The sequence below is a fragment of the Lycium ferocissimum genome, chromosome 8 (assembly GCF_029784015.1).
Source record: "Lycium ferocissimum isolate CSIRO_LF1 chromosome 8, AGI_CSIRO_Lferr_CH_V1, whole genome shotgun sequence".
Classification (NCBI taxonomy): domain Eukaryota; kingdom Viridiplantae; phylum Streptophyta; class Magnoliopsida; order Solanales; family Solanaceae; genus Lycium; species Lycium ferocissimum.
Window position 1 is genome coordinate 51,320,363 of NC_081349.1, and position 10,041 is coordinate 51,330,403.

General features: G+C 36.0%; 1 long non-coding RNA gene across 1 annotated transcript; it reads left to right on the forward strand.

The window, feature by feature from the left end:
- Positions 1 to 7,327: 7,327 nt before the first annotated feature.
- On the forward strand, positions 7,328 to 9,367 carry LOC132068719 (uncharacterized). Its single transcript, XR_009417490.1, has 2 exons — positions 7,328 to 7,460; positions 9,083 to 9,367. It is a non-coding gene; the product is annotated as an uncharacterized LOC132068719 (long non-coding RNA).
- The last annotated feature ends 674 nt before the right edge of the window (positions 9,368 to 10,041 follow it).

Sequence of the window (10,041 nt, forward strand, 5' to 3'; positions counted from 1 at the left end):
AAGAAGCCAATGTTAACAATATCTGGAAGTACAAGATTAATTGAAGGCTCCGGAAAAAATAATTTATTATTATCCCGGGGAACAAATTTGGCAATTAATGAAGCACTCTATTGTAGTAAGTCTCAAAGAAACTAACTGAGTTTCAAAGACATTCGCCAAAATGGCTATCATATTGAGACTACAAATGATGAAAAGCTTGAATATCGTTATATTACTCCAATGATGTCGGATAAGAAATATGTGCTCGAACAGTTACCCGCCCTTTCTTCCGGCTTACATTACACAAGTATTGGATGGTTGAAACGCATGCCATAGTAAACTAGAAGCTTACTAATTCAAATGATTTTATTTTTTGACATGACCGGTTGGGCCATCCCAGTTCTAATATGATGCGCAAAATAATTGAGAATTCATATGGGCACTCTTTGAAGAACCAGAAGATTCTTCAATTCAAGGAATTCTCTTGTGCTGCATGTTCTGAAGGCAAATTAATTACTAGACCATCAACAATTAAAGTCGGGGTTGAATCCCCTACATTTCTGGAACGTATACAGGGTGATATATGTGGGCCCATTCACCTACCATGTGAACCATTTAAATATTATATGGTTTTAATAGATACATCTATAAGATGGTCACATGCGTTTTTGTTATCAACTCGCAATTTGACATTTGCGAGATTACTTGCTCAAATAATAAGATTAAGAGCACAATTTCTAGATTATGCAATTAAGACAATTCGCCTTTATAATGCTGGTGAGTTTACATCCCAAGCTTTTAATGATTATTGTATATCAACTGGGATAATAGTTGAGCATCCGGTTGCTCATGTTCATACTCAAAATGGCCTAGCGGAATCATTAATCAAATGCCTCCAATTAATTGCTAGACCAATGCTTATGAGAACAAAACTTCTCATTTCGGTATGGGGTCACTCTATTTTGCATGCAGCAACTCTTGTGAGGATCAGGCCCACAAGTTATCATAAAGTCTCCCCATTACAATTGGAGTTTGGTCAGGAGCCGAATATTTCCCATCTCAGAAAATTTGGATGTGCAGTATATGTACTAATAGCTCCACCACAACGCACAAAGATAGGTCCCCAAAGAAGGTTGGGGATATATGTTGGGTATGAATCTCCTTCTATTATAAAATATTTGGAACCTATGACTGGAGATTTATTTATGACAAGATTTTACTGATTGAAATTTTGATGAATCAATATACCCAGCATGGGGGAGAAAATAAGTAGCTGAAAAAGGAGATAGATTAGAATGCATTGTCATTATCTCATTTAGATCCTCGTACAAAACAATGTGAACTTGAAGTTCAAAAGATAATCTATTTGCAAAATATTGCAAATCAGCGCGAGATGCATTCACTGACCTATCAAGGATTACTGAATCTCATATTCCAGCTGCTAATGCTCCAATTCGAGTTGATGTCCCCGTAGGACAATCAATTAAGGCAAATGAGTATAAACCACAATTAAAACGTGGCAGACCGATCGCGTCCAAAGATAAAAATCCTCGAAAAAGAAAAGGAGCAAATAATCAAAATGATAATAATATGGAGGCGGTTTCTTAAGAAGAGTGACGAGACATAACAACTGATAGAACCTCGGAAGAGATTCAGGTACCTGAAAATAATGAAAATGAAGAGATCTCAATAAGTTATGTCTCCTCAGGAAAAAATATGAAACCGAAATGATATAATAGTCGATAATGTTTTTGCCTATAATATTGCTGCTAAAATAATGCAACAAAATGAGGATCTTGAACCAAAATTTGTCGATGAATGTAGACAGAAAATGATCGGCCAAAATGGAAAGATGCAATTCAAGTTGAATTAGATTCACTTGAAAAACAGGAAGTTTTCGGACCTATAATCCGAACACCTGAAGGTGTAAAGCCAGTGGGGTACAAATGGGTTTTTATGCGAAAAGGAAATGAGAAAAATGAAGTCGTAAGATATAAAACATGACTTGTGGCACAAGAATTTTCGTAAAGACCTAGCATTGATTAGATGGAGACATATTCTCTTGTGGTGGATGCAATCACCTTCAGATATCTTATAAATCTGGCAGTTCATGAAAAACTTGATATGCATTTGATGGATGTTGTCACGCCCTATTTATATGGCTCACTGGACAATGATATTTTTATGAAAGTCCATCAAAGATTCAAAATTCCTGAAGCATATAAAGATTCTCGGGAAAATTATTTAATAAAGCTTCAAAAAGCTTCAAAAATCTTTATACGGATTAAAACAATTAGGGCGCATGTGGTATAGTCGACTTATCGAATACCTATTCAAAGAAGGTTATAAAAATGACCCAACTTGTCCTTGTGTCTTTATGAAAAGGTCTGGATCAGAATTGTTATAATAGCCGAATATGTTGATGACTTGAATATTATTGGACGCTGAAGTCATCGACAGACTCTCCAACTTGTCCGTGTCCATTTAGACCCTCCAACTGAGATCCCTACCATTCGAACCCTCCAACACCATTTTTACTGTGCCACTTGGACACAAAATTAATATGCAGTCAAAAAAATAAAGGGTGTGTAACTCACACGAGGATGAGGTGGCTGAAGGACAAACAGAACAATGACATGTGGCATGTGGGCCCAAAATAATAAATAAATTTTGAATTAAGAAAAAGAAACTAATATAAAACTTATTTAACTAATAAAAAAATTATTTGAGAATAAAAAAGTAAAAACCTTTTTCTTACACCCCACCCACCCCTGCCCTATCTTCTTCCCCCGTCCCGCCAGCTGGCTTCTTACCGAAAAAGTTTAGACCCACCAGGCCATTGAAACAAAAAGTTTGTTGATTGTTGCCATTGAAAAGTTCAGACCCACCATGCTACCACCATTAATGACCGCTTGGTATTTCTCCAATTTTAAGTTTTTGAAAAACAATTCGTTTTTGGTTCTCAAATTTATGCTTTTTGGAGTTCAATTGTTTTTAGATTTTTGGCTATTCGAGCTTTCTTACTGTATTCTTGAGTTTTAGGTTGCCTTGAAACAATGATTTGGATTGATTTTATTTTAGGGCATTACTCTTCAATTTTTAGGTTTAGGCAGCCATTTTTATGGCATTTGAATGCAAGGTATTATTTCGTGTGCTATTATAACAATTTTTCTCTTCTGTTTTTTTTTTTTTCAAAATTGGTGGTCGCCGGAGCTCCAGTGAGCTCACCGGAGAAGCTCAGGTCTTGTGGACAAGGCAGTGAGAGAAAAAAAAAGGAAAAAAAAAGGGACAATATTGGCATCTCACGCCCTTTTGGTGCAGTGTAATGCACACATTTTGCTACCTCATCAATTGTGTCCAAGTGGCACAATAAAAATGGTGTTGGAGGGTTTAGATGGTAAGGGTCTCAGTTGAAGGGTCTAAATGGAATACATGGATAAGGTGGAGGGTCTGTCGATGACTTCAGCCTATTATTGGAACTCCTGAAGAGCTTCCAAAGGCAGTAGAATGTTTGAAAAAGGAATTTGAAATGAAAGACATTGGAAAAACGAAATCCTGTCTTGGTCTACAAATTGAGCATTTTACAAATGGAATATTTGTCCATCAATCAACATATACTAAAAATATTTTAAAGAGATTTTATATAGATAAATCACATCCATTGAGTACCCCAATGGTTGTGAGATCACTTGATATCAATAAAGATCCATTTCGACCTCATGAAAATGATGAAGAACTTGTTGGTGCTGAAGTACCATATCTCAATGCAATTAGGGCATTAATGTATCTGGCCAATAATTCTGGCCAGATATAGCTTTCTCTGTAAGCTTATTAGCAAGATTTAGTTCTTCCCCAACAAGAATACACTGGAATGATATTAAGCATATAGTCAGATACCTCCGAGGGACCATTGATATGGGACTGTTTTATTCAAATGAATCCAATTCACAACTAATTGGTTATGCAGATGCATGATATTTGTCTGATCCCATACAGGTTATTTATTTACATGTGGAGGTACGGTTATATCATGGCGTTCAACAAAACAAACTATGGTTTCTACTTCTTCAAATCATGCACAGATAATAGCCATTCACGAAGCAAGTCGAGAATGTGTTTGGTTGAGATCAATAACTCAACATATTCAGGATACGTGTGGCCTTTCATTGGAGACAACATTATACGCAGACAATGCTGCATGTATAGCTCAATTAAGAGGAGGATACATTAAAGGAGACAGGACAAAACATATTTCACCAAAATTCTTTTTTACACATGATCTTCAAAAGAAGGGTGAAATAGATGTTCAACAAGTTTGCTCAAGTGATAACTTAGCAGATATGTTCACTAAGACGTTGCCAACGCATACATATAAGTACTGAGAGTAACAGCGCAAGCCGATTTGGCCGCTACATATATACTGTATAACAAAATACACGCCGACGAGGCTGTGTAATATCACGACTACATATCACTGTCTAAAGACCTCTATGGAGTACAAACTGTAGAAATGACAGGACAAGGTTACGTAACCGAATAGCATACCAAAAGGGCTGTAGCTCCGGATCAATGGAGCGTGCGTCGCGCCGCGAGGGAGGTCCTACTGCGATGGATCGTCCGATTGGCTACCTGATCCTGCGGGCATGAACGTAGCGTCCACAAGAAGGGACGTCAGTACGAGTAATGTACCGAGTATGTAAGGCATGAGTAGTAACATATAAAGGATGTAAAGTATGAATAATAACAGAATGGAAATATAGAGCGTATCGTAAGACAAAAGAGTAACCTGTACATATGAGTGCCTCTTAGGGCGGATGCCATGCATGCTAGCTTTCTTTTGAAAAACATTTCTTGTTCATATATATAGAAAATAGAACATATCATATTGCCAAGGCGTCAGCTCTGATCCATTTAACCACATATATCCCGCGTCCGGATGATATCATGTCATATTATACCAACCGATCGGAGTGGTTACGCGTATATAACGCTCTCGCCCTTTTCCCATATTCCCCATATATATATATATATATATATATATATATATATATATATATATATATCATATACATATATCATATAAGTAGCATGCAGGAGAGCCCAAGGAAAGTTATGTCTCTATCGGAGTGACGTTAGGTCGGTAACCTCCGATTATATTATGGAATAATCATCATCGCTTTATCTCACCTTAAAGGAACAATTATTAAAAGGTGAGACTATCAATGAAGAATAACATCAAGAGAAAACATAGAATAAGATCATAAATCTCATAAGGCGTCAATTCATATACTTTGAAGTCTTTAGAAAATAGAGTCATTATCAAGGAATAAAATTGAGGATCAAGAAATAGCTCAATATTCTCATATTCATATTGAATCCACAACTTGAGACTTTCAAACATGAAACCATTCTCATCATAATCATCGTAGGCATAGTCTCATCTTTGACATCATCGTTGTCATTACAAAAACATATCCGTCGTTGTGGTCATAAAAGCTTACAAGATCATAAACCTTTGTTTTGGAAAAATACGGACATTTTGAAAAACATTTACGGGTTATCAGGAAAGGAATCATGCCTTGGAGTCATAGACTTCTAACTTTTGAAAACAAAGGAAGATATGGAAACATTTATGAAGTCATAACATCGGAATCATGCCTTTGAAAGAAAGAGACGAGCCTTAACATACCTGTTCAGCCTCCAATTATCTACACTTATTCGTCCAAGCTCGCAAGTCTACATTTAAGAGGATTCACACAATCGTTAGACTCATCGTTATACGCTTGTCTTAGTCCTTCAAATAAATCCATTTATAATCTATAGAAATTCGAGAAAGACACCTCCCTGTTTATAAGTCTGGCAGAAATCACAATACCAACAAAACAACAATTACAACAGCACCAACATCAACAACATCATCATCAATAGCAGAATTTTTCATAAAACACCCCACGCGATGTTTATCCCATTTCTCAACCAACAACTTTATTATACAACCATTTCATCACTCTATCTTCGTAAATAAACCAAAAGTAATATTAATAAAGAGAGATTCATACCTTATTTTGTTAGAACGCGATATCTTCAATATCCACCTTGAATCCACCGCAAAACCATACTAGAATCACATCTATGCGTTTATCCGAGCTTCGATTAATACTCCGTCACTTGAAAATTGCTTACTTCTTGTTTCCCTCACTCTCTCTCTCTTCAATTTCTAGATTTTTCTAGCAAAATCTGATGGAAAAAGCGGGGTTTTACCCTTTATATAGGGTCAAATTAGGGTCGGGTCACTGCAGCAATTTACTGTAGTAGTACCGTAGCAAGGCGGTTACTGTAGTAGTACTGTAGCACGCGTTTCTGCTCTGTCAGCTGAACTTGTAACGTCCATAATTCTCTACTCCGATGTCCAATCAACGAGCAGTTTATTGCGTTGGAAACTAGACTTGACGAACTTCATTTTAGGCTTTTGTTTTACCTTAAAACACTTCATATGCTAAGAGATATTCATCCCCCAATTTGGACCAAAATTTCCATACAAACATTACCCATCCTCTCTCCAAAGTCGTACTACTTCATTTCTTCCACTTATTTCCTTATAAAACCTTCCGGTATACCTTATATACATCCTTCACTTATTAAGTATACTTAATAATGCTTGCTCCTCATATTCCAAAGTGGTTTTACTTAATCCTAACTCAACGTACTTACGTTTCAAATTTGATAAGTGCTTCTTTGAAGATACGGGGTGTAACAGCTGCAAACAATGCGTATTACAAATAAATATGTATACTTTTTTTTTTCAGTAGAATTTTTAATTTATATTTTAATTTATGCCATGTTGTAACTCCTCTCGCCGGACTAGAGGAATGCAAGCTACTGCGAGACTGACAACTCAAACTAAATCCAGAGAGAAAATAAAAGATTAGTGAGGTAAGTTGTGAATAAATATGGATAACATGTGTTAAAACAGGGAGATGATCCATGTTCATAGTAGCAACAACTCCTCTCTTTTGGTTTGAATAGGGGGTCGCCCTTTTTTAAGTTTCATTAGGCTATAAATAGCCATGCTCTGTAAATGAAAATGACATCCAAAAAAAATAGAAAAGTACTACTTCTTGCTTTGAAAATGACATAAAAAAAAAAATAGAAAAGTACTACTTCTTGCTTTCTCTCTCTCTATGTGCCTTTTTGTTGCTTTTTTATTTTAGTACACAGTTTTATTTTACAACACTAAACTATATGTAAGTTATAAACGCCGGTTATTTTTTTTTCGATTAAGTGCCCCAAAAAAGTTGTAACCCACAAACTGTTCCTGCATAGCAATGGAGATCGTGGGAGATGAACTGAGCAAACCCATAAACAGTTCTCATTCTCCATCAACACCAATTCAAGATTCAAATTTTACAATGCATAATCTTCAACCAGAACTCATTCTTGAAATCCTCTGGACTACCAGTTAAATCCCTCTTGAAATTCAGGTCTGTTTCAAAATCTTGGCTTTCTTTACTCTCTAGTCCTAAATTTATCAAGACTCATCTTAGTTTATCTGCTAATAACAAGTACTACAAACACCATAGACTTATGTTGAAGTTTCATTTACCTAAGTATAATTTGAAGGATTGTTCTCTTAGTTCTTTAGTTTATGATGAGTCTGTTGTTACTGAGGAGGCATTTGACTTGTATTATCCTATGAAAAACCAAGATAAGATTATTTGGGTTGTTGTTGGTTCATTTAATGGATTGGTTTGTCTTTCTGATGGGGCTAAAGATGTGTTTTTATGGAATCCGTCGATTAGAGAGTACAAGAAATTGCCTGATTTTGGAACTGATTTAAGGGATGATGACCGTTTTGTATATGGTTTTGGATATGATGAGCAAAATGATGATTATAAGGTGTTGGGTTGTTCGCGTCTTATTGGGGTCAAGATATATAGTTTAAAGGATGATTCTTGGAGAAGCGTCGATTATCCTCCTATGAATGAGGTGGGATTCTTTGGTTCGGGTAAGTTTGTAAATGGGAAGCTTCATTGGGCTAATCATGTTGTTGGTGCTGTTTTGGATAAGTTTTGGAACATTATTTCGATTGATTTGGATGATGGGAAATGGGAAAAGGTGGAGAAACCAGAAGAAGAAGAAGAAGAAGAAGAAGAAGAAGAGGGTGTTTTGGTGCTAGGAGTGTTGGGAAATAATCTTTCCGAGTTAACTAATAGTAGTCATCTGAGAACTGACATAGATGTGTGGGTTATGAAGGAGTATGGGGTTAAACAATCTTGGACAAAGATGTTTACTGTCAAGTGTCATCGTAGTCTTGCGTCGATGGTGCTTAAGCCAGCCTTTTTTATTTCAATTGAAGATAAAATTTTGCTCATGTTTGGAGAAAATTTGTTGTTGTACAATCTGAAGGATGAATCAATCAGATGTCCAAAGTTTACTAAGTTTGGATCTGGTCTTGTTTATGTGGCGTCAATTTACCTTGAGAGCCTAATTTCTCCCGTTTTACAACACGAACCAAGGATACAACAGGAATGAAGGGTGTAGAAGCTTGGATGGACGCAATTGTGTAAGTAATGACTTGTAAGAGTTCCACTTTATACATTTTTTGCACAAGGGCTGTTCAATAATGTTTCTTTTGTCAAATATGGAAAAAAGTCGTTGCATAGTTAAAGGACACATTTACACCGCATCTGCTTGGAGATCTTGTTTGTCCTTTTACTTTTTGCATATTTTCATGAAAAAGTAACTTTTGTGAGAGCAATTATTTGGTTGTAACGTTTGGTGTGTTCAACACTCAAAATTAAATGGTGTTGGACAATTTTTCTCTTGTTTTGAGCAGCGTTTTAAGGGGATGTGTGGTGCCTTTAGACGGAGTAAGAATAACGCCAGGGACGTGAAAATCATGGGAAGTGAATGGCCCTATCGGCTTTAACATATAGGCATATCCCTTGCCATGATTATCATTTGATTAGGGTCCTCATTGATAGTCCTCTTTAAAGTAAAACTCAATAGGAAAAAAGGAATCATGGAATAAGGGTTATGGTCTGATATAGTTTTGGAGGTTTTGCTTGTTGCTAATAGGCTGAATCTACCTTCATTTTGGCAGTAATATTGACATCAGGAAAAATGGGTTGAATGAGGAGAATGCAGTTGAGGAAATATTTGGCTGCTACGATCATGAGAGTAGATTGCTCATACCTGTGAACACGGGGTTCTAGACGAAATAGATTGGGCGTGAAGCTTTGTTTACTGGGGTCCTGTCTACTCTAGAGTACATGAAAGTGCAAAATTTTGTCATCTTTAATCTTTGTCATTTCAAACAGGAAGATTCCTACTATAATGAATTCTCTTATCTTGTTTTTTGATAGAGCTAATATATCTAAGTTGGCTATTTTATAGAATCTTTATACATTCTGTTTGATCTTTCATAATATTAATTAATAGTTCAAAAAGAACTAGGCTATTGTTAGGTTATGTATCACAAAGTGAGATGAAAAGCCTTGTCAAGTAACTCTACTTCGTCATGGTATCAACTAGTTATTGTGGCATTGTGAAAATTTGGTTTAAGTCAAATATAACCAAGCAAATGCAGACGAGCACAAAGTTATTACATGTACGAAAACAATGTCAATAGTTTCTTCTCAATAAACAATGTCAATACTTTGACGCACATGTTGTTGTGGTTCTATTTGTTGATTTGCATCCTATGTGAGACATTAAATTGAGGGAAAAAGGGGAAATGAGATGTAGCCCAAGGTAATTATTTGTTCAATTTAGTTGGAGGTTACGAAGGAAAAAAGGAAAAAAGTAAGAAGGAATGCATGTGGAAATTCTTGCAAGGTAGATTTGGTATAGCTAGAGGGGGTGCATACCTTCTATAAAAAGGACCCGCTTTAAATCAACTTTTACTACCCATTTTGAGCAGCAGAATACGTTTTGACGCGGATCAATATGAGTACAGCTTGTTACTTTAGTTTAATCTTTAATTTGTTTTGGTATTTATAATTATGATAGATTACATATACTGCCTGAAGTGCATCGTCATGATCTAGCCATCATATGGAG